We start from the raw sequence: 24,512 nt of genomic DNA, 5'->3' as shown, positions 1-24,512 counted from the left end.
TCTCTTGTTGTTATAAAGTGTTTATTGTGACCTGATCAGAGAGAGTCTGACAATCGTCATCATAGAAGAGGGACTGTTTCTGTCCCTCCACCTCGTTCCCAGTCGGGGAAAAGCCGAGACACCTCCTGATGGTCTTTAACACTTATTCACAGTACAGTCGGTGAAGACCCAGTCTTCCAGCTGAACCAATCACTCACAGCCAGTCCGTCACTTCAAAATCACTCCGACAGTTTTGTTCCATCCGACACTGCCCCTGACAGTTACCTGCTCTTCCTTTGTCAAACCCTCCGGTGTGGTTGAAAGCGGTGATCGATAGATTCTTGTTCAAGACTTGGGGGATGGAGGCTTGGTGATCAGGTGCAGACGGGAATGTGTCTCTAATGTCGCAATTTTCTGGAAAAGCAGAATGACCAGACGCGAAGGGTTGAATGGTTTACTGCTGCTCATTGTCTATTGTCACCATGTGTGTCAATTAGGGAGAGCAGAGACTTCCCGAGCGTGGTGAAAGGTAACCCATCCTGATACCGCCCTCCCCATCCACGCCTGAGTGTTATATCACAGAACCATGACATTATGCTCATGGAATCCTGGCGTACGAATGCAATTCCTTTAATGGGAACGGTGTGACAGCCTCACGAGCTCTCTCCGTTGTTTTGCTGAGACGTTAAGTGAGGAATTTACATCACCAGTTGCTGCACCGCACTCCTCAGCTTCGCTCGGAACTTGGACAGAGACACTGCATAGAAAAATGTGTTCATACTGCAGCTGGAATCCTTGAGCATTTCCCAACGTAGGTAAAAGGGCTAAAGAGCGTTTTTTCAAACGACCTTTTCCTTCAATGGTAAAGTATAAAAAGTTTGCACAGTAGACTATCCACAAAAGTATAAAGGTAATGGATATGGTGAAGAGGGAAATCACTGCTTTCCTCCGGTTCTCCATCTCTGTGTCTTTGTGATTCTCTCCCTTTCTCTGACCCCTCAGTTTGTTGAGGGCTCGACTGACCTGTAAAATGTAACTGGCTGTCAGAATGTTGATCAACAGAATTAACACGAATGGAATCAATGGGGTTAAAGTGATATCAAAGCTATGAAATTCCCACCACCAGGGATCAGTAAAATAGCTACTCTTCATTTGGCAGAACCACGAAACGTTGTCAGTTATTCTCGAAGGTCTGAACCGAAATTAGAAGGGATTTTTTTTTAACATAACAAAATGCCTGTAGCAGCTGGAACCAAAGACAATGCTTTATCTGTCCAATATTTTCTCCCTATTCTCAGGCAACAAATGGCCATAAAGCGATCAAAAGAGAAAAGGACAGTGAACCAGACAGAACAGTCTGTGGCTGCACGCATAAAGACAAAGATAACTCTGCACACAGCGGAAGATGCAGGAAACACCTTCGGAAGTGAAAGTATTTGAGTCCAGTCGGTATGATGTTAGTGAGAATGAACAGTACATCCGACGTTGCCATAGCCAAAAGTCAGCGCGTGTGCAATTAGAGAGGCCACACTTGCCACGTGCAAGAATCAAAATCACCAAGATATTAACTGAAAGAGACAGAAGATAAAACATAAACCGTAAATTACAGATCAAACATTCCCTGCGAATGTCCAGAGAGGAATGTAGGATCTTAAGATCTAACTGAGGCTTAGAATTCATGGTGGCAAGGGGGCAGTCATTTTAAGGTGAAGTGCAAGTGGGTTGCACTGATTTTCAGGAATAGGATTTCACCAATAGTGTGGCAGGATCTCTGGTAATTCAAAGTTTGGGAGTGTAATTGCGACAGAAACCTCACCACATTTACAAAGTCTCTGGGATGAGTCTAGATTTGATTCAGCTTTGATTGAACAACTTTATGGACCAAGAGACCTCTTCTGTACAGTTGTGTTCCAAGATTCCACAAATTACTTCTGGAAAATAGGTTGGGAAGTGGAATATTTGAATGAATTAGTTCAGTGGTTATGGATACTGGAAACATGAAACACGAACAGACATAACTGGCGAAACTGAACAAGTATATCAACAACTGAGAAGAGAGAAAAAGAGTCAGAACGCCTTCACCTGAACATTTGTTAAGGAAATCAATACGTCAACTCAATTGTCTCCTCACTCAAATTCCTGACACTGCAAACCAAGGGCAGGGACTGTTTTCTAAAAGGGAACTGAGTTTCAACGTGTTGGTAGTTTTCTAATATGGAACAATTGTTAGATAGCTCTTAGCATACAGGGCATAGTTAGTGTCAGAGATCATTGTCAGAATCATTGGCGACCTTTAAGCGGCATTTGGATAGGTACATGGATGGGTGTTGAATCCACGTTAGAAGTTCGGCACAACATCGTGGGCCGAAGGGCCTGTTCTGTGCTGTATTGTTCTATGTTCTATGTTCTATATGTACAGCACGGAAACAGACCCTTTGATCCTCATCGTCAATGCTGACCCGATAGCCTAACCTAACCAAGTCGCGTTTGGCCTGTATCTCTCAAAACCTTTCCTCTTCATTTCCATTCCAGATGGATTTTAAATGTTGCACACGTATAAGCCTTGCCATTTCCTCTTGCAGTTCATTCCATACATGCACCACCCTTTGCGTGAAAACAAAAGTTTCCATTCTGGTTCGTTTATACCTATCTCCTACTGGATTAGTGGTGCTGGAAGGGCACAGCAGTTCAGGCAGCATCCAAAGAGCAGCGAAATCGACGTTTCGGGCAAAGGCACTTCATCAGGAATAAAGGCAGTGAGCCTGAAGAGTGGAGAGATAAGCTAGAGGAGGGTGGGGGTGGGGAGAAAGTAGCATAGAGCACAATGGGTGAGTGGGGGAGGAGATGAAGGTGATAGGTCAAGGAGAGGGTGGAGGGGATAGGTGGAAAAGGAGCTAGGCAGGTCGGACAAGTCCGGACAAGTCAAGGAGACAGTGCTGAGCTGGAAGTTTGAAACTAGGATGAGGTGGGGGAAGGGGAAATGAGGAAGCTGTTGAAGTCCACATTGATGCCCTGGGGTTGAAGTGTTCCGAGGCGGAAGTTGAGGCGTTCTTCCTCCAGGCGTCTGGTGGTGAGGGAGCGGCGGTAAAGGATGTCCAGGACCTCCATTTCCTCGGCAGAGTGGGAGGGGGAGTTGAAATGTTGGGCCACGGGGCGGTTGGGTTGATTGGTGCGGGTGTCTCCGGGATGTTCCCTAAAGCGCTCTGCTAGAAGGCGCCCAGTCTCCCCAATGTAGAGGAGACCACATCGGGAGCAACGGATACAATAAATGATATTAGTGGATGTACAGGTAAAACTTTGAAGGATGTGGAAGGCTCCTTTAGGGCCTTGGATAGAGGTGAGGGAGGAAGTGTGGGCACAGGTTTGACAGATCCTGCGGTGGCAGGGGAAAGTGCCAGAATGGGAGGGTGGGTCGTAGGGGGGTGTGCACCTGACCAGGTAGTCACGGAGGGAACGGTCTTTGCGGAAGGCGGAAAGGGGTGCGGAGGGAAATATATCCTTGGTGGTGGGGTCTTTTTGGAGGTGGCGGAAATGTCGGCGGATGATTTGGTTTATGCAAAGGTTTGTAGGGTGGAAGGTGAGCACCAGGGGCGTTCTGTCCTTGTTACGGTTGGAGGGGTGGGGTGTGAGGGCAGAGGTGCGGGATGTGGACGAGATGCATTGCAGGGCATCTTTAACAACATGGGAAGGGAAATTGCGGTCTCTAATGAAGGGGGCCACATAGTGTGTTCTGTGGTGGAACTCGTGCTTTATTCCTGATGAAGGGCTTTTGCCCGAAACGTCGATTTCGAAGCGACTTGGATGCTGCCTGAACTGCTGTGCTCTTCCAGCACCACTAATCCAGAAACTGGCTTCCAGCATCTGCATTCATTGTTTTTAACCTTGTCCTCCTGGGAGCAGAAACGGCGGAGGTGGAGAAATTGCGAATACGGAATGGCATTTTTGCAAGAGATAGGGTGGGACGAGGTGGAATCCAGGTAGCTGTGGGAGTCGGTGTGTTTGTAAAAAAATGTCAGTGTCAAGTCGGTCGTCACTAATGGAATTGGAGAGGTCCAGGAAGGGGAGCGAGGTGTCAGAGTGGTCCAGATAAATTTAAGGTCAGGGTGGAATGAGTTGGTGAAGTTAATGAATTGCTCAACCTCCTCGCGGGAGCACGAGGTGGCGCCAATATAGTCATCAATGTAGCGGAGGAAGAGGTGGGGAGTGGTGACGGTGTAATTACGGAAAATCAACTGTTCTACATAGGCAACAAAGAGACAGGCATAGCTGCGGCCCATACGTGTGCCCATGGCTACGCCTTTGGTCTGGAGGAAGTGGGAGGATTCAAAGGAGAAATTGTTCAGGGTGCGGACCAGTTCAGCCAAACGAATGAGAGTGTCGGTGAAAGGGTACTGTTGGGGACGTCTGGAGAGGAAAAAACGGAGGGCTTGGAGGTCCTGGTCATGGCGGATGGAGGTGTAAAGGGATTGGACATCCATAGTGAAGATGAGGCGTTGGGGGCTGGGGCAACGGAAGTCTTGGAGGAGATGAAGGGCGTGTGTGTTGTCTCGAACGTATGTGGGGGGGTTTCTGGACTGGGGGGATAGGACAGTGTCGAGGTAGTTAGAGATGAGTTCAGTGGGGCAGGAGCATGCTGAGACGATGGGTCGGCCAGGTGGTCAGGCTTGTGGATCTTGGGAAGGAGGTAGAACCAGGCAGTGCGGGGTTCCCGGACTATGAGGTTGGAAGCTGTGGGTGGGAGATCTCCTGAGGTGATGAGGTTCTGTATGGTCGGGGAGGTGATGGTTTGGTGATGGGGGATGGGGTTATCGTCGAGGGGGCAGTAGGAAGAGGTGTCCTCGAGTTGGCATTTGGCTTCAGCGGTATAGAGAGCAGTGCGCCAGACTACCACTGCGCCCCCTTTATCCGCTGGCTTGATGGTGAGGTTGGGATTAGAGCTGAGGGATTGGAGGGCTGCGCGTTGTGAGGGTGAGAGGTTGGAGTGGAGAAGTGGGGTCGACAGGTTGAGACGGTTCATGTCCTGGCGGCAGTTGGAAATCAAGAGGTCGAGGGCAGGTAATAGGCCAGCGCGGGGTGTCCAGGTGGATGCAGTGTGTTGGACGTGGGCGAAGGGGTCCGCGGAAGGTGGGCAGGAGTCCTGATTGTGAAAGTAACCTCGGCGGCGGAGGCGACGGGAGAATTGTTCGACGTCACGTCGTGTGGACGGAGGGGGATGCGTGGACGGAGGGGGATGAAGGTGAGTCCTTTGATGAGGACTGATCGTTCGTCCTCAGTGAGTGGGAGGTCTGGAGGGATGGTGAAAACTCGGCAGGGCCGGGAGCTGGGATCTGGTGTGGGTGTGGAGCTGGGAGTGGGGTCGGAGCCAGTACCTGGAGTTGGTGTGATGGTGGGGGGAATGGGGGTGGAGGCATGAGCAGGGCTAATGTTCCACTCAGGGTTCTGGGGGGGTGGGGATAGTGACAGTGGGGTCTGTTGGGGGGTGTCAGTAGATTGCAGTTGAGTGGCACTGGTTGGGGCGGAAGTGGTGGTGATCATGGCAGTAGGGGTGGCGGAAGTCACTGAGCGTGTGGCATCAGCGATGATGTGAGGGCCGAAAGTGGCTGTGGGAGTGGCCATGATGGGGGCGGAAGTGACATCTTCACTCAGCGTGGGTTTGGTAGCTGCGTCAGCCGCATGGCTAATGGCGTTTCCGAGCCCAGGGGAATCTTCTGGAATGTTTGAGGAGCGCTGGTTATGGAGGTGGGTGGATAAAAGTTTGTTGTACTTACAGTTTTTGATGTTTGAGATCGAGTTGAAATACTGTTTGTTCAGAGTATGAATTCTCCTGCGGAGGTAGTACAGAGTGGGTCCTTTGCAATTCTGAGAGACTGTGGCCCTCAGCTGAGGCAGGGCTGACTGGAGAGACTTAGATGCCGGCGCATTGCTGCAAGGGTGGAGCGGAGGATCTTGAAGGAGAACTGTTGCTGGTGTTTTTGAATCTGTAGTCTGCACTGTTTGTCCTGTTTGGGTCCGACCTCTGCTGGTTTAAAGGTGGTCCGGAGTCCGTGTGGGATGAGTTGGTTACGGAGGCAAGCACTGAGGAAGCAAATGTGGCTGTGGTACCGAGCTTGTTTCACGACATGGTTGAAGAGCTTCAGAGCAGAGGAAATGACCTGGGTGTTGCAGTGGGAGAAAGACTCCCTGAGATTCTTGTAGAGAGAGGAGGAAAACTGTTTCAAGGCCTATCTCCTCTCATGCTAAACCTTTTCTCCCTTCCTCATTGATCCACATGCCAGTGAAACACGTTTTGTCCTTTTAACCTACCAAGGCTATTCATGATTTCATAAACCTCGCTAAGCTTACCCTTCAACCACCAATGTTCCATGGGAAAACAGTCCATGCCTATTTATCCTCTCCCTATACATCAAATGCATGAATCCTGACAACATCCTTGTAAAACGTCTCTGAAACCTATCAAGTTTTACAACATCCTTCCGATAGTTCGGAAATCACAATTGCACACAACGTTTCAAAAGTGCCACAAACAACGTTCTATACATCCACAACATGTCCTCCTAATTCCTACATGCAATATTTTGACCAATAATGGAAGGCATACCAAACGTCTTCTTCACTATACAATCTATCTGAGACTATACTTAACGGGACTTTGTAACCTAACTCCAAGGACTCTTTGTTTAGTAACTCCTCTCGGGAACTTCCCATGAAGTGCATAAGTCATGTCCTGACTTGGGTTTCCAAAATGCAGCATCATCCACTTATCTAAATTAAAATCCATCTTCTTTTCCTTGTCCTAATGGCTCACCTGATCAAGTCCAGTTGTACTCTGTGGAAACTTTCTTCGCTGTCCACTAAACCTCCGATTTTGGTGTCATCTGCAAACATACTAACTATACTTGCCATGTTCACATTCAAATGATTTATATAAATGACGACAAGTGATGAACCCAGCACCGACTCTTGTGGACACCACTGGTCTGTGGCCTCCAGTCTGAAATGCAGTCCTCCAGCACCACACTCTGTCTACTCCCTTCGAGCCAGTTCTGTATCCAAATGACTAGTTCTCCCTCTGTTCCATGTGGTCGAAGCTTGTTGGGAAGTATCCCATGAGGAATCATGTCGAACTCCATGCTAACATCCATATAGATCACGTCCATCTCTCTGCACTCATAAATCCTCTTCGTGAATTCTTCACAAAACTCAATCAATGAGTCATGATTTCTCACACAGAACGTCACGTTGACTATCCGTACTCGGTACTTGCCCATCCAAATACATCTAAATACTGTCGCTCAGGATTCCCTCCAACAACTTTCGGACCACCGTTTTTACGCTTGCCAGTCTCTAGTTCCCTGATTCTCCTCACCACCTTTTCAAAATAGGGGCACCACTTCAGCCAACCGTCGGCTTCGAGTACCTCACCTGTGACGAATCATATGGAGTTCATTGCAGATAAAAGTGAGCGGATTCATTTTGGAAAGAAAAACATAGAGGCAGAATACTGGGTTAGTGGAAAGATTCTCGGTCGTGCGGACTTGTGGAGGGAACTTGGAGCCTATGTCCACAGATTCCTGAAAGTTGCCACATAGGTTGATAGCACTGTAAAGAAGGCATACGGTGTGTTAGACGTTATTGTGAGAGGGATTGTGTTTTGGAGCCGAAACGTCACACTGACCTACACAAAACACTCGTGCGGCCACACTTGCAATACTGTGAAAGGTCCCGGGCACCCCATTTCAGAAAAGACGTGGAAGCGATGGAAAAGGTGCAGAGGAGTTTTTTCAGGATATTGCCTGGTCTTATAAGGAAAAGCTGAGACACTTGGGTCTGTTCTCATTGGACAGAAGAAGGCTAAGAGGGGATTTAGTGGAGACATACAAGATGATCAGAGGATTAAATAGGGGGCACAGTGAAATTCTTTATTCCCAGGATGATGTCGTCAGCTTGTACGAGGGGGCATAACTACAAACAGAGGGGTGATAGATTTAACACAGATGTAAGCACCAGGTTCTTTACTCAGAGAGTGATAAGAGCGTGGAATGCCCAGACTGCCAATGCAGTTAACTCAGCCACATAACTCAGATTGAAACACTCTTTAAATAAGCACATGGAAGAAAATTGGATATTGTCGTGGTATGGGCTTAGTTTAATTCACAGGCCAGCACAACATCGCGGGCCGAAGGGTCTGTTCTGCGCTGTATTGTTGTATTTTCTGTGTTCTGTGACCCAAGTATCTCAACAAAAAGCCCAGCAATCACTTTCCTAGATTCTCAGAGTTCCAGCGTACACCCAAACAGCTCCAAAGAATTTATCCTAATTTATGTGTTTCATATCATCGAGAACCTTTTCCTCTGCAATGTGGTCAATTGTCAAGATTGCACCATTAATTTCCCCACATTCTGTATTAATCATGCGTTTCTCGATAGTAAACACTGATGCAAAATACCTGTTGAATGTCTCCCCATCGCCCATGGTTCAATTCATAGGCTGTTTTGCTCATATATGAGGGGCCCTATTCTCTCCCTCGGTACCCATTCTCCTGAATGTGTCTTAAATCCCTTTGCATTCTCCCTAAACCTATTTGACAAAGTTATCTCGTGTCCACTTTTGCCCTTCCAATTTCTATGTGAAATACGCCCTTAAGTATGACTTTGTACTCTTCTGAGGATTCACTAGATCTCTGCTGTTTGTACCTGATATGTGCTTCCTTATTTTAACCAACACGGCTACCTACTATCCTCGGAGTTCACTAGAACAGGAACAAACTCGTTCTGGACTCTCGTTACCTCATTTTTGAAGGCTTCCCACCATAAACTGTTAATTTCCCTGAGAAAATTCATCCCGAATCAATGTTTGAATGTTCCTGGCTAATCCTGTCAAAATTGCCCTTTCTCCAATTTAGAGATTTAACTTTTAGATCCGGCCTATCATTTTCCACCAATGTTTCTCAACTCTTGCGCCAAAGCGATCCCTCACCAGAACCTCAGTTACTTGTCCTGCTTAATTTCGCAAGAGGAGCTGAGATTTTACACCTTCTCTAATAGCACATTCCTCTCCATCTAAACCCATTAAACTGTTGCAGTACCCAGTCTATGTTTGGAAAGTTAAAAGCCGTTACCATGACAACCTTGTTATTCTCACAACTAATGAAAACCCCTTCCAAACTTTCTTCTGAATTTCCCACTGACTGTTTTGGTGTTTCTCTGCACCTTTACAATCTCGAGAGCCAGAAAACAGCAGAGTGATACTGTCCTGAAAAAAAGATTGCTCCAGGCCAACTCAGTGCCTCTGATTAATGTTACTTTTATTTAAAAAATCAAGAGATGTATCTCAATAAACAGACAACCAATGAGTAGCCACCCTACTCACGACTCTTGATTTACTCAGAAAAGGCAGCAAGGTTCGGTTTACCAACTTATTTGCTCCAGTGATGTGAGCTCTTCCAGACAGATTCCTTCAAGGTCAGCTGTGATTATTGTCGTTAATTTTTCTTCGGTGCACTCGGATGCTCATAACTACTTGAAATCAACTGGCAAAGGCTGAGATATGCAGATTCACTGCAAAACCAGACAGAAGTGTATGTTTCTTCATCTCTCTCTCTCGTTCTGACCATGTGATCTTTACCATTGTGTCTCTTCGTCCTATATAAAGTGCTATTGTTCTGAATTCTATCTATCAAATATCAAAACAAGGCAACAACTTATAAATCAACAGTTACTTTTCCCAGAAATCGAGTAACTCAGCTTCAACACTTCAAATGCCACAAAAACGGAGCAGCTATTACACTCTTTTTTTTCCTGACCTCCATCTAGGATTTTCCATAGTCGTCTGGTCAGTTTCTTACAACAACATGAGTTGTTGCACTTCAGAAGTTCTAAGTACTGGATGGAGAGCATAGGAAATTTTGTTTCTTCATTAAAGTCACAAGTCACTATCTAAGCTCTGTCTGTGATGATAAACTGAGAAACTGTAAACTCAATGAGCGCCTCATACCTTGGTTTGGAAAGTCACAAATTTGTGAAATTTTCACATTTTGTTTGGACATTGAGTCAGCAAAACATGCGAAATTCAAATAGGTAAACGTGACGTTTTCACTGCATTGTCCAAATTGTCTGAGGAAAGTAGTTTTGGAATGTGCTTGTTGAAAACTTATGAATAAACTACGTAATGCAACAAAATACGGACAGTTCACTGCTGCAATTATTTAACAGGGCTGCTGTAAACCGTGTTCGAAAATATAATCTGATAAAAATCTAGTCTGCCTGACGCTGTATTATGTTGTCAGCATGTCAGAGGCAATGGGCATCTCTGCTGATAATTTGACTGCAAAGCAGTTCACAGACTGTACACGACTTCACAACCCTTCATTAAAAATATTCATTTTACGTTGAGAGTGACGAAACAAGTGAGCACTATTAATCTAATGATTCAGTTGATAAATTATTTTGCTTTAACCTTCGTTAAAGCTACTCCTCCCCATGAAACATTACTTCCAATATTGTGCGAATTATGAATCTGCAAACATTTCGTCAATGATCAACTGTGAGGTAGCCACAGCCCTCTGCCATTCACCTTAACAATCCCTGCTGTTCCAATGAACTTTACAATTTTTGGAAACGTACAGCACCAAAAAGTGAATTGATTTCAACACTTCTCGGACTTTCTGCAATCCCATAGAACTTTAGGGAAGTTAAATATCTGAAAGAGGTTATTCATGTCAGCATCAATTGAATAAACTATTTATCTGTTCTGATCACACTTCCCTACAACTGGTCCATAGCTTTGAAGGTTAATTCACTTCAGATGCAGACCCAGTTTGCCATTAAATGTGTTGTGCATTGCAAACATCCAAGCCCCCACCCAAAATGACTAGTGAATTCCAGATGCACCATCACCTTCCCAATGAAAGGATTATCCCTCGTTTTCCTTGTCATCCTTCCATCAATTGTTCTCACTCTGTGTCTCCTGGTAGATGCATCCTGCGTTCGGGTTGACAGGTCCAAGACCATGATTACTGTGGGCACGTCAATCACAACGCTTCTGTTCAAAAGAAAATGACCCCATCTAACATTCCTCAATGCTGCCATAATTTTCACATTCTGGCAATATTCTTGTACTCCCTTGTTTGAAATCTCGGTGCAATTCTGTCCTTAGTGCTCGGTGATGTCCAGTACTGTGCACAACACCGCAGCTGTGAGCCATCCATTGTCTCATGAGGTTCCACTCTTCTAGGTCTCAGAGGGTGAGAGGATTTATTTTTAATTTGGTCTAGTGCACAGTAAGATTGCAGTAACGTTCTGAGTAATAATATAGAAATAGTTCTCAGTGTGTATGTCTGATGAGGTTCTGGAATGGTACGGTTGGGCGTAGTCTGATTTAAATGTTGTGTTATTTACTCAGTTCGTCGGGAATTAGAATATAGATTTAATAACCTCACTATTGGTCTGATACCACTTGATGTGGAAGTTCGGCAGTTGGATGGCAGTGGACAAAGTTAAAAATCATACAACCCAAGGTTGTGTAACAAAAGCTTTACTTGTAAGCACGAGTTTTCAGAGCGCCGTGCCTTCCGCAGTGAGCTGTTGGGCGATAAACTGGTGCTGTGTGATAACAGGTTATTATCAACAGAACAAGCCAGATCATAGACTGAAGAAAGTGATCACTTGCTGAATCGTAAACACACAAGACTACAAACATCACTCGCATGACCAAACAGGAGTTTGTAACAATAGAAATGATGATAAAATTGAGTAAATTAAATTTTGCACTTATAAAGCGGATTCAAAAGAAATGAACTCATCGTAAACGTGTAATCTAATCGGTCTCAAAAGAACATACAAATAAAACGAGAGAAAGCAACTTTTCGAATTTACACCAATCGCGGTGTCATTCCAAAGTAAACATCTCTTGAGTAATATTCACACCAGAATCCCTGTATCTAACATTTGGTAAAATGACTGGTGACTGACTTTTTTTCACCCAGGACTGCAATAAACTTCTTCCTGTACCAACCATACAACTGAGTGTCAATGTACTCAGATTTAAGTAATCTCTTGAGAGCTTTTTCTAAATCCAAAGACATATGTCTTGCATCAAGCCGAAATTTTCACTTCATGGTCATGTAATTGACTAACCATCTCATTTCCTTCTCATCAGTACAGATCTCCCCAGTTCCAGACTTCGCAAGGACGAAACGAAATAACAGAAATGATAAAACCTGTAGAAATTTCTTAATTAAAGGTTTTTTTCCTCATTCTCAGATTCTATTGCTCTCCAACAAAACTTTGAGGCTCTGTGAATACCACGCTGGGTAGCAAATAATTAAAAAAACAAAGAAAGCTCGTTCGTGCACAAAGATATTCAGCTATAGAAAGAATTCAACCCACTTCATAAAACGCATTGATGCTTTAACAGAAGTGTCTAAAAGATACGGATTAATTTCAGAAGCAGAGAAAAGTCCGCCACTAATTCAATCAAAAACGAAAACTAGACTTTCCCTACATTTTATTACACTCTCTGCATGAAAATACGATCGCTTATATTTTTTCCAAAGTGACTACTTTCATTAGTTCCATCGAAACCCTCTGCCATCTCCGATTGAAACGCTGATTTCTGGCAGTTTCCCAGAAGAGGTGAATAATGATGCCATGGGACGTTGAACTTCCCAGGAATTTCCTTCAGAATCTGCAATGACAGGTTTTCCGCAGTCCCTATGTCATCTGAGACAAAATCACTGGACTTCCGGCCCTGTGTGATGGTGGACACAACATGCCCATGTATTATCGTGAGTGGCAGTGAAACCACAGATAACCCTCAGACAGATTGACACAAATTCAATGTTGCAAAGCACTTACCAGGAATTGTTACAATAGAAAATGCAATGTAAAATATTTTCCGTACATGATTAAATGAATGCAGCATTTTCTGCGAGAATGTCTTTGTGCAGGCAATCTCTTTGTAGTTAATGCCGAGTTGACATAATTCAAAACGTTTCATTCATACTGATTGGCATCGCTTGAGTGACTGTCACATGGTTCACTTAATGTATTTAAGAATCGGAACGAAAAGGTGACAATGGTGAGTTAACTCCCAGCTGTGACAGGGTATTTTTAGAACTGAGATGTTTTGAATGATACAAATCGCAATCGGCCAATACCAAATATTTAAAAATGCATATTGAGTAAAACCACACAATCTGGATATTGGAAAAATGGCCAATCGGCCCAACGAGCTCAGACTGACCTTGCAGATAATATTCCAACCAAACCCACTCCTTGCGTACAGTTATGGTCACCCTATTACAAGAAGGATGTGGAAGCATTGGAAGCAGAAGATATTTACCGGGCTATTGCCTGGTCTGGAGGCCAGGTCTTATGAGGAAAGGCTGACAGATTTGTGTCTGTTCTCATTGTAAAGAAGAAGGTAAATGGGGATTTGCTAGAGACACACAAGATGATCACAGGATTAGATAGGGTAGACAGTGAGATACCCTTTCCTCGGATGATGACGTCAGCCTGTATGAGAAGGCATAACCCCAAATTGAGGGGTTATCGATGTAAGACAGATGGTAGAGGCAGCTTCTTTCTGGAGAGAGTGGTAAGGACATGGAATGCTGTGCCTGCTAATGTAGACAACTCAGCCACATTAGGGAGATTTAAACAATCCTTAGATAAGCACATGGATGATTTTGGCATAGTGTAGGGGGACGAGCTGAGAATAGTTCACTGGTTGGGGAAACATCAAAAGCTGAAGGACCTGTTCGGCTCTGTATTGTTCTATGTTCTTTGTTGGCCCTGTGAAACAGCCGGGCTGTTGTGTGTTATAGCTGTTCCCGTTTACTGGATGTATCAATACTGTATTAGTGCATGTTGAAGTTGTGTCTGTCTCCTTACAATCAGTCATGCTGTCTCTGACGGCGTGAGGTTGCTGCTGAGCTCCTCCCACATTTTCGGATGATGATACACTCCCAGTGCCGGCAGAGGGGCAGCAGTGCAGTGCAGCAGGAGTCACGTATGAGCTGTTGCGGGGAATTATTCTGCTGGAACACCTGGTCTCTGGTTACTGTGGGACAGAACACATGTTCTGGAAGCGGGGACGAAAATAAATGAAAAGCAATGAGGAAGAGATATAGTTAAATAAAGACAAGCAGAGGGTTAACGGTGGTAATAAGAAGATAATTGAAGAAAGAATAATGGGCAGAACATTAAACATACAAAAAGAGATGGTTAAATAGAGAGAAACAGGCATACAACTGAATGCAGGGGAACGGGGGAAGAGAGAAAGAGAGAAAGGGGAAGATTTCATAGAAATTAATAAAGCCAAAATTGTTTGGAGAATAAGAGGAAGAATGTTGAATAAGGGGTACAGGGAAAGAGTTAATACAGGGGATGCTTAGGAATTGTAATGAAGTCAGCTAGATGGATCTCATTCAATTTGAGTTCCCTGATTCGGGCTGTTAACTTGGACAAATCAGGGCGCCCGGGCGAACTGATGTAAACAGGAGATTCAGAGTCTTCTCAGTTTAGGGGACTGATTCTGTCTGGCTAGACCAGTCAGTGTGTTCTTATTGGTTTCTGCCCCTCTTTATTTTTGGACGGGGAACGTGATTCCTGATTATTTAGCCACCTCTGTTAACTTGCATTCCTTTAAGTGAGGACTGATTGTTAAACTCCTCATGCACATCATGTGTTTCAGGTGTAACTCAGTTCTCATTAAAGGGATTGTTCTTTCACTGGCTGGTTACAGCCTGTTGTTGCTCTTTTCTCTTTTTACTCTTTTTGAGAAATTTGTGGTCGGGCTTAGCCCTTGGACTCTAGCTTTCTTTGTTTTTTTGGGTACTGTTTTCACTTTTTTGTTGGTGTTTGGACTGAGCCCTTGTGGAAGACATACATTTTACCAGAGGAGCTGTTCCTGTGGGGAGGCCTAGCCCTGGGACTGGACCTCTGAAGATTGAACACTTGTGTGTGTGTGCTGGATGTGAGCACTTGCTGTATCCTGGAATCTGGGCAAAGATATTTCCTTCAGGAGAGGACCAATCCCCTGTGAGTTAACTGCATCTGTACAATGTACGATGTTCCTGTGAGTGGGCCTAATGTTCCAAGGCTGGGCCAGTACTCCATGGAGACTGAACACCTGTGTGCTGTGGGGTGTGCATTTTCTGCCTTCAGGAGTGGACTCTGCCCATGCTTGTGGGCTCTGTTTTTCGCAACAGACTCTGCAGTTGTGAGCGGACTCTATTTCTGACAATGCACGTTGTATACTGGAGTGGACTCTTCCTGAAATGGATTCTATATTTTGAAGACTGTGTGGATTTGGACTGTGTACCAGAAAGGACTCCGTTTTTTGGTAATTAACTCCCCCTCCCACTCCGCCAAGGACATGCAGGTCCTTGGCCTCTTCCATCGCCAGACCATGGTAACACGACGCCTTCTTGACCTGCAAACTTCTTCCCGACCTCTCCGTCCCCACCCCCTCTCCGGCCTATCATCCTCACCTTAACCTCCTTCCACCTATCGCATTCCCAACACCCCGTCAAAGTCACTCCTCCCTACCTTTTATCTTAGCCTGTTTGGCACACCCTCCTCATTTCTGAAGAATGCTTATGCCCAAAACGTCGATTCTCCTTCTCATTTGATGCTGCCTGATCTGCTGCGCTTTTCCAGCAACACATTTTTAAGCTCTGATCTCCAGCATCTGCAGTCGTCACTTTCTCACTCTTTGTGTCTCACTTACTGGAGACAACGTCGGCTGATCTTACTGTTTGTGTATCACAGACACAGCGGTGAGAAAACTGACCACACTGTGTGTGCGTATCCCCGACCCCATGTACAGCAGACTCACCGCAATTTGTCTGCCTCCCTGATCCTTGGGGTAAAGCATGACCCTACTGTTTATGTATCACTGAAGCCGTGGTAGATGACTGACCCCGGTGTGTCTGTATCACTGACACCGGGGAGAACAGACTGACCCCACTGAAAGCCTTGCAACTGAGAAATTAGACTGACCCCACTGTTTTTTGCAACATTAACACCATGAAGAGCAGACTGAAAACATTGTAGGTGCACCAGCGGCTTTGAAGAGAACAGCCTAACTCCACTCTGTCTATCTCCAAACAAAAATCCGGAGAGAGCAGTCTGACCATCCATATGATTGATCAGAGACCCAGGGTGAAAAGACAGACAGACACTACCCTTTGTGTATTACTGAACCAGGAGAGATCAGGCTGTCTTCACTGTGTGAATATCACCGAACCTGGGGAACAGTGACTGACTAAGCTGTGTCTGTATCACTGACCCCACCGAGTCCAGACTGACTGCACTATCTCCGTTTTACTGGCCCTATGTTAGCACACTGAACCGACTGATTCTTTGCCATTGACAACAATTAGGTGAGACCGTTCCCACTGTGTCAATATCACTGTCTCTGCCGATAGTATAATGACACCACAGTGCTTTTATCACTGACCTTGGGGAAAGGAGACTGAAACCACTGTGTGTGCATCACGAACACTGTGTTTAGAGCACTGAACTCACTATCTCATATGACTGACCCTGTGAAGAGCAGACTGACAATATTGCTTGTGTGCTTTCCCTTTTTCGTCATGGTTTTGAGTGTAGGAGTTGGGAAGTCTTGTTATGCCTGTAATAGATATTGATTAGGTCGCTTTTCTAATATTGCGTGTAATTCCGGTTTCCTTCCTCTCGGAAGGATGTTGTAAACTTCAAAGGATTCAGAAAGATTTGCAAAAAAGTTGCCATTGTTAGTGGGTGTGACCTATAGGTTCAGGGCGAATAGGCCGGGCTGTTTTCCCTGAAGCATTCGAGGCAGAACATCGAACAATCCACCGCAGAACAGGGTCTTCATCCCTCGCTGTTGCACAGATCTCTGGACTAATCTAAGCCCACCCCCTCCACTATCTAATCATCATCCATATTCTTATCCAAGGATTGTTTCTATGTCCCTAATGTGGCTGCATAAACTACACTGGCTGGCAGGCATTCCACGTCCATATCACATTCTGAGTAAAGATCCTGCCGCTCACATTTGTCTTAAATCTATCACTCCTCGATTTGCTGCTATGCGCCCTCGGACAAATCGATGTCATCATCCACGGAAAAAGACTCTCACTGTCCACCCTATCCCATCCTCTGATCATCTTTTTTGTCTCTGTTAAATCCCCTCTTATTCTTCTTCTCTCTAATTGGCACATACACAAGTCTCTTGGCCTTTGCTTTTAAAGAGTTCGTTGCAGAAGAGTCAACATCCTGGTAAATCTTCTCCGCACCGTTTTCGAAGCTTCCACGTCATTCTTCTAATGGAGCGTCCAAAACTGTACACAATAATCCTAGCAAAGGTGCACTAGCGTTTTGCACAGTTGCAGCATAACATCACGGCTCCGGAGCTCATTCCGTCTACCAATAATACCTAACATACCGCGTGCTTTCTTGACAGCACGATGAACCTAAGTGACAACTTTCAATGACATATGTTATTGGATACAAGATCACTCTGCACATCCACACTACACAAGATTCTTTCCACTGACCCAGTATTCTCCCTTCTTGTTTTTCTTTCCAACGTTACTGACCTCACATCTATCTGCAATGAACTCCAGTTTCCAGCTTTCAGCGCAATTCTGCAGTTTATCTAAGTCTCCCTGCAAACTGCAACATGCTTTCACACTGTCCACCGACTTTGGTGTCATCTCCATACTTACTAACCCAACCATGTATGCCTCTGTCCACGTTATGCATAAAAGTGACGAAACGCAGTGGTCCCAAAACTCATCCTTACTGAAACCTAGTTTCTATTTCAAACTGTTAAATCTTCCTAAATACCATGGTTCCGCATTTTCTCCAAGACCCTACAACGTGGAACCTTATCAAAGGCTTTATTGAAGTCCACATACACCATTCCAACTGTCCTGACCTTACTCACATGCGTGGTCAACATCTGCAAAAACTCAACGACTGTTGTGAGACACGACCAGCCCTTGACGGAACCATGTTGACTATTGCCAATCAAATTGTTGCTTGCTAGATGATTATAAATCCTATCTCTTACAATGCTTTCAACTCATTTCGTCCAACAGGGTAAGGCTCACTGGTCTGACTTTAGTGGCGACCGTATGAATGTTTCCAAATTTAGGAGGGGCATGGAGAAGATGAAGAGACAAGGTATTTTCCCTGCTGTATGGGAAGACCAGAATTCGAGGGCAAAGGTTTTGTGACAGGAAAGGTATAAAAGAAACCTATAACGCAACTTTTTCACGAGGAGCGTGATACAGCTGTGGAATGAGCTGTCGGAGACAGTAGTGGTCTCTAATACAATTTGAGCATTCAAAAGGCATCTGGAGTCGGCTACGAATAGGAAGGGTATGGAGTGATATGGCCCAATTGATGACAAATGGGACTAGATAAGATTTGGATATCTGGTCAGCATGGACGACTTGGACCGAAGGGTTTGTTTCTGTGCTGTACTTTGCGATTAAACTATAATTCTATGTCACGCTGCAGACCACACTGACCCGACTATGTCTGTGTCATTAATCTCAAGATATGAGATAACCCCACTTCTGTCTGTAATACGGATGGCCGGGGAGGAGCCTGACCCCAAGGTGTGTGTATCGCTGACAATAAGGAGAGGCGACCAAGACCAATGCGTGTTTATTAATGGACCTGGGGAGAGCAAATTGACTTCACTTTGTCTACAATATTGACAATAGAGAGAGCTGACTGGCCCCACTGTGTTTGTATTACTGACCCAGGTTGTGCAGACCGACCCAAATGTTTCTGTCACTGACCCGTGTAAAGCAGGCTCACCCAACTGAGTATGTATCACTGAGTCCGGGGAGAGCAGAATGAACCTACTATTCCTGCATTACTGATCCTAGAGAGAGCACACTGACACCAATGTGTCTTTATCATTGGGAGTACAGACTGAAACTCCGATTTCTGTATTACTGACCCCGGAGGGGTATCTCCCAACCTGGAAGAGTAGACTCACCCATCAGTGTCTGTATCTCTGACCTCGGGGAGAGCATGAAAACCCCACTTGTTTTTATCTGAAAACTGGGAGGGAAGACTGACCCCACTGTGTGCATATCACTGACCACAGAAAGAGCACGCTGGCTCCACTGTCCATGTATCAGCTTCCTGAAGAGAGCAGACTGACCCCACTGTCGTGTTAGAAATATCCTGGGGAGAACAGACTGACCCTCCCATGGCTGTGTCACTGATCACGGGATGTAGCACGACATTGCTGTCTCTTTTTTTTTGATGAACCCGGGGAGAGGAGACCAATGCCACTATCTGAGTATCCCTGACAATAGGGAGAGCAAATTGACACCGCTGTATCTGAATCACTGACCACGGAGAGAGTGGACTGAACTGTGTGACTGTACACAGACCCGGGGAGAGCAGAATGACCCCACTGAGTATGCATCACTATTCATTGCGAGAGCACAGTGGCCCCACAATATTGGTATCAATGACCCGAGGGAAAATAGAGAAACGTTTCTGTTCGTGCATCACTGACACCACGAAAACAGGCGATCATACTGTGTCTGTTTCACTGAATCTGGGGGGAGCAGGCTAACTTGACTTTTTGAACATCACTGACTCTGGGGAGCGCACTCTGACTCCACGGTGTGTATATGGCTAACGGTGGCAAGAACAGATGTAACCTATATGACTATTCACTGACCAGGTGAGAGCAGTTTGACACCACTATTTTGTATCACTAACCCAAGCAAAGCAGTCTGACAACAGTGCCTCAGTATCATTGGCACCGTGGTTAACACACAAAACTCACTGTGTGTGTAGCACTGCCTCGGGGAGAGCAGACTCACCCCACTGTGTGCTAATAACTCAACACAGAGAGAGTAATCTAACCACATTGTGATTGAGTCACTGACACCGAGGACAGGCAACTGACCCACTGTGCGTGTGCCATGGATCCCGAGGAGAGCAGACGGACCCCACTGTTTGTTAATGACTGACACCAGGGTGAACAGACAGATCTAACTGTGCGTGCATTCCTGAGCCTCAGGCCACTAGTCTGAACACAATGTTTCTGTATCATTGACACCAGGGAGAGCAGCCGAACTCCACTGTGTCTGTATCACTTATACCGTGGAGAAAAGACTCACACCACTGTGACTATGCCACTGACACCAGGGAGAACTAACTGATCCGACCGTTTGTGCACCATTGACAGCAGCGGGAGCTGACTAACATGACTATCACTGTATCAATAACTCAGGGGAAAACAGACTCTCACCGCTGTGTTTGCGTCACTCTCCCATTGGAGAGCAGATTGAAAGAAGTCTCACTGTTGCACTGACCCTGGCAGAACAAATTAAATCTGATAGCCGAGAAAGGACCGTTGAAAACTTCCCACTCTTATCACATAGCAAAGGCCTGTGAACCCATCACCACTCTGTTCCCCGAGCAATGGCCTGTCGATCCATTCCTATTCTCTTCCCCTCCAAACGGCCCATGAACGCATGCTTACTCCACTATCATAGGAACATACTGTGAAACAATCCTCTCTTCTCTTCTTTCAGAAAACTGTACACTAACCACAAATCTGTTCACCAAGCAAAGGCCTGTGAAATCATCCGCACTCCGTTCGCAATCGAATCCATACTGAGTACTCCTGGCAACTGCCTATCAACCACATCTCCGTTCTGTGCCCCGAACATCGGCCTGAGAACCCATCCTATTCTGTTCTGTCGGAACTGCCTGTGAACCATCCCATTCTGTTCTCCCAGCAACTGCCCCGTGATCTCATTCGCAATATGTTGCTCTCGGAACTACCTGAGAATCTATTCCAAACCTATTCTCACAGAAAACGCCTATTGACCTACCACAACTCTGTTTCCCTTCTATTGGCCTGTGAAGCCATCCCCACTGTGTTCTCCGATCAATAGTCTGTCAAGTCCGATGTGTGTGTGTTCTCCGCAAGATCCAATGTTATCCTATCAAGATGTTTTCAATGCATTCCACCTTTGCTCCCATTGGAAGTGCCACTGACTCCAGCGCCAGTTAATTTCGCTAGGAACAACATATGAGCCCATCTGCACTCTGTTTATGTAACAACGGCCAGTGAATCCATGCCCGCTCTGTTATACTACAAAAGGTTGTGAAACCATCCGCACGCCGTTCTTCTTCCACCAGATTGTGAACCCATCCCCAATATTTCTCCGACCAATGGCCTGTGAATGAACTATTTTTTATTCTCTGAGCAGCGGCCTGTAAGCACATCCATACATTTTTCTCCCATCAAGACCGATTTATCATTCTCAACTCTGTTACCATGGCATAAGCCTGTGAAGCAATCACCACACTGTACTCCGAGCAACTGGTTTTGACCCCACCCTGGCACTTCCCACTTGACCATGGCCGGTGAACCCAACTCCACTCTGTCTCCATTGTAACAGACTGCGAACCCAAATTCACTCTGTTTTCCTTGTAACTGCTAGTGAACCCATCGCCATTTCGTTTTCCCAGAAAAGTACTGTGAACCTACCCACAATCCTGTTCTCCTACCAACGACCAAGAAACAATCGCAACTCTAATGTCCATGCAAGCTGCTGCGCACTAAACACCAGTCTTTTCTTCTGGTAATGGTTATTGAACCATCCAGACTTCCGTCTCCCAGCAATGGCCTGTGAACTCATCTTCACTCTTTTCTCCTCTAAGCCGCCTATGAACCCATTCCCATACTGTTTTCTCAGCAGCAGTCTCTGAAAACATTTCCACTCTGTTCTCGCAACGGCCTGTGACCCCATACCCAGTCTGTTCACTTTGCTTCGGCGAGTGAAACCTTACTGTCTCTATTCTCCGAGCAACCAACTTTTAAACCATTCTCACGCCTTTCTCCTTACAACATAGAGTGAACGCATCCCAACGCTTTTCTGTTTGTAACAGGCTGTAAATCGAAGTCAAGTCTGTTCACCCAGCAAAGTCCTCTGAGTAAATTCGAACTCTGTTCCTCTGTCAACAGACAGTGAACACATCTGGACTCTGTTGGTTGTGAAACAAGCTCCACACTGTTTCCACAGCAAGGCCTATTGATCTATTTCACCTTTGTTACCGTGGCAATAACCGAAGTACTGGTTTCTGAACACATTCTCTCGCTGTTCTCCTCGCAACAGCCCGTGCCTCAGCCCCACTCTATTTTCTTCGCAAACATCTCCTCTCTGTTCTACAAGCAAGAAACTTTGCATCTATTCTCATCCTTTTCTCCTGCCAATATACTGTGAAACTTTGCCAACGCTGTTCTCATTGCAACGGCCTGTTAAGCTCTGTCACGTGTTCTGACGTCCAAGGCATGTACTGCACAAGTAAGAGAGTGTGAAATTTGTTTTGGCAATCAACGTTGGTCGGCATCTGTCATGTGATTGACTAGCAGATTCAGGGTGTGTTGTGAAATTGAAAATATGTAACATTTGGCTGCTATGTTCAGAGAAGTTCGAATTCAATCAATCATTTGAAATTGTGCCCCGGTATATGAAAACCGAATCGAATTTGTATTTTTCTGTTTTGACACCATCGATCCACTTACACGATACGATATTTGTGATATAATTACGTTGGAGTTTGAGACATAGCCAGGGAGAGAGTGAGAGCGACTTTCCATTCAGAGGGTGGTTGCCATTGAAAACATTCTCTACAATCGTGCAATTTTCTTATGAAACATCTTTGCAGCCAACGACTGATGATAAAATATGAAGTTGCTTTAATTTTCTGCTCAAAGAAGAAAGACGCCGATGATGGCAGCTGCTGTCTTGTTTTGAAATTATATTTTAATAGGGGATTGTGTTGAATCGATACATCGTTAAAGGCTTGGATGTGGAGAACAGAACACCAAGTGAAAAGAAGCTTAGATTTTCCAAACGTTACTTATTTATTTTCTCTTTTCGAATTAAAGAGTAATTTGGATATTTTACTTTGAAAATTGTATTTGGGAGCGTTATATGTCACTTAAACTTGAACAGATGTCCACGTTACCAAAGGTTCTTGTGTGTTTTGTTGAAATAGGAGAAGGGTTTAACGCCATATCGGAGCAGTTTGGAGTCTCGTCTGGACTTGAGCAGGTTTTGACGGATCCAGTCTAACACTCGGACAGACTTGAACAGATATTGGGTACGAAAAATCGCAGCAAAGTTTAAAAAATGTCGATTCGTGCCCCATATATTTAACTGAAATGAAAGTGATGCCATTTGTATAATTTCAGATTATTTGTGGTCGATTAAATTAAAAGTGAGTGAAATGGCTCTGAAAATTACTGAAGAATTTGGGGTATTGAAGATGGTTCCCAAATTTGCCAAGAAAGTTTAGAAGGAGAGAAACGATGCCTTTTATTTGTAGTGAGAAAAGGTGTTAGATTTCCGTTTAACTAACGGTTAAAATAAACCTAAAATTTTAGGCGACTGACTCAAGCACGTACGAATGTGAGAAAAACTGGCAAATGCAATACAATGAGAAAGAATCTGAAAGTAAAATTGAAGTAATTCGAAGAAAAACAAAGGGAGGGAGAAAGCTAAAGCAAGAGAGAATGAAGAAAGAGGAATTAAGAAAGAGACAGGAAAAAGAAAGCGACAGAGAGAAAGCAGGAAAGAAAGAGAGGGAATGTTCTTATTTGAGCAAACGAGGGGAGAAGAAAGAGGAACAGAGAAACAAATAGAGTGGAAAGAAAGAGGAAATAAGGAAGGATGACAAGAAAAAGAAAGAGTCAGAAGATGCCGAGCTGAGCACAGAGGGAGAGAAGAATGACAGCGAGAACGAGAGAGAGGAATGGCAGAGGGAAAAAGTGAAAAGGAGGGAGAATTTGAACTTCAGAAGTTGCGACTTTGTTACGATTGTCAGTTTAACAGGGTGGAGATGAAAGTAAAAGTAAATGTATTACATCACTGCAACATTTTGTTAAGAAATGGTGAATATATCTTCGATCGTTTGAAAGACTAGCGAGGCAGTTGGCGTGGTAACAGGACTTGTGGGTAATGTTATTTTAGGCTAAGCTGTAATGCAGAGCTAGTGCAGCATTTGCAGCGCCGATTGGAATTTTTAGGTGCTTATGAATGGCCCGATAAGTGGAAAGACAGCTGTTCAGAAATATAAAGAAGGAACCATGTCATAATTTTGTTGAATTAGAAAGAATTAAGCATCGTGGATGGTTCAGGTCTTTAAAATAGATAAGACCTATGACGCTGTAAGACAGAGTAGTCTCACGGAGTAGTTTAAAAACTCACTTGCAGGGATGATAAGAATTCATGTGGATGAACACAAAGTTGAAGAAGTGAAAAGGGAAGCAGAGATGGCGGAAGAATATACGAAGATGCACAATGGAAAGTTAGGCATTCAGCAATAATTTCATCCTCTCAGAAGTAGAAATTGGGAGAATGGCGACCCGACACTACAAAACAACGAATAGAGAACACAGGTAATTGTTTACCACAGGTTAAAAAATCCCTAGAAAGTGGAAATGATTTGCAAGTCTTCAGGTTTTTGCACTATTGTAAATGGGGA

The sequence above is a fragment of the Chiloscyllium punctatum genome, chromosome 43, assembly GCF_047496795.1.
Source record: "Chiloscyllium punctatum isolate Juve2018m chromosome 43, sChiPun1.3, whole genome shotgun sequence".
In the NCBI taxonomy this organism is placed as follows: Eukaryota; Metazoa; Chordata; class Chondrichthyes; order Orectolobiformes; family Hemiscylliidae; genus Chiloscyllium; species Chiloscyllium punctatum.
The sequence above is the reverse complement of the archived record's forward strand: the minus strand, read 5'-3'. Positions refer to the sequence as shown.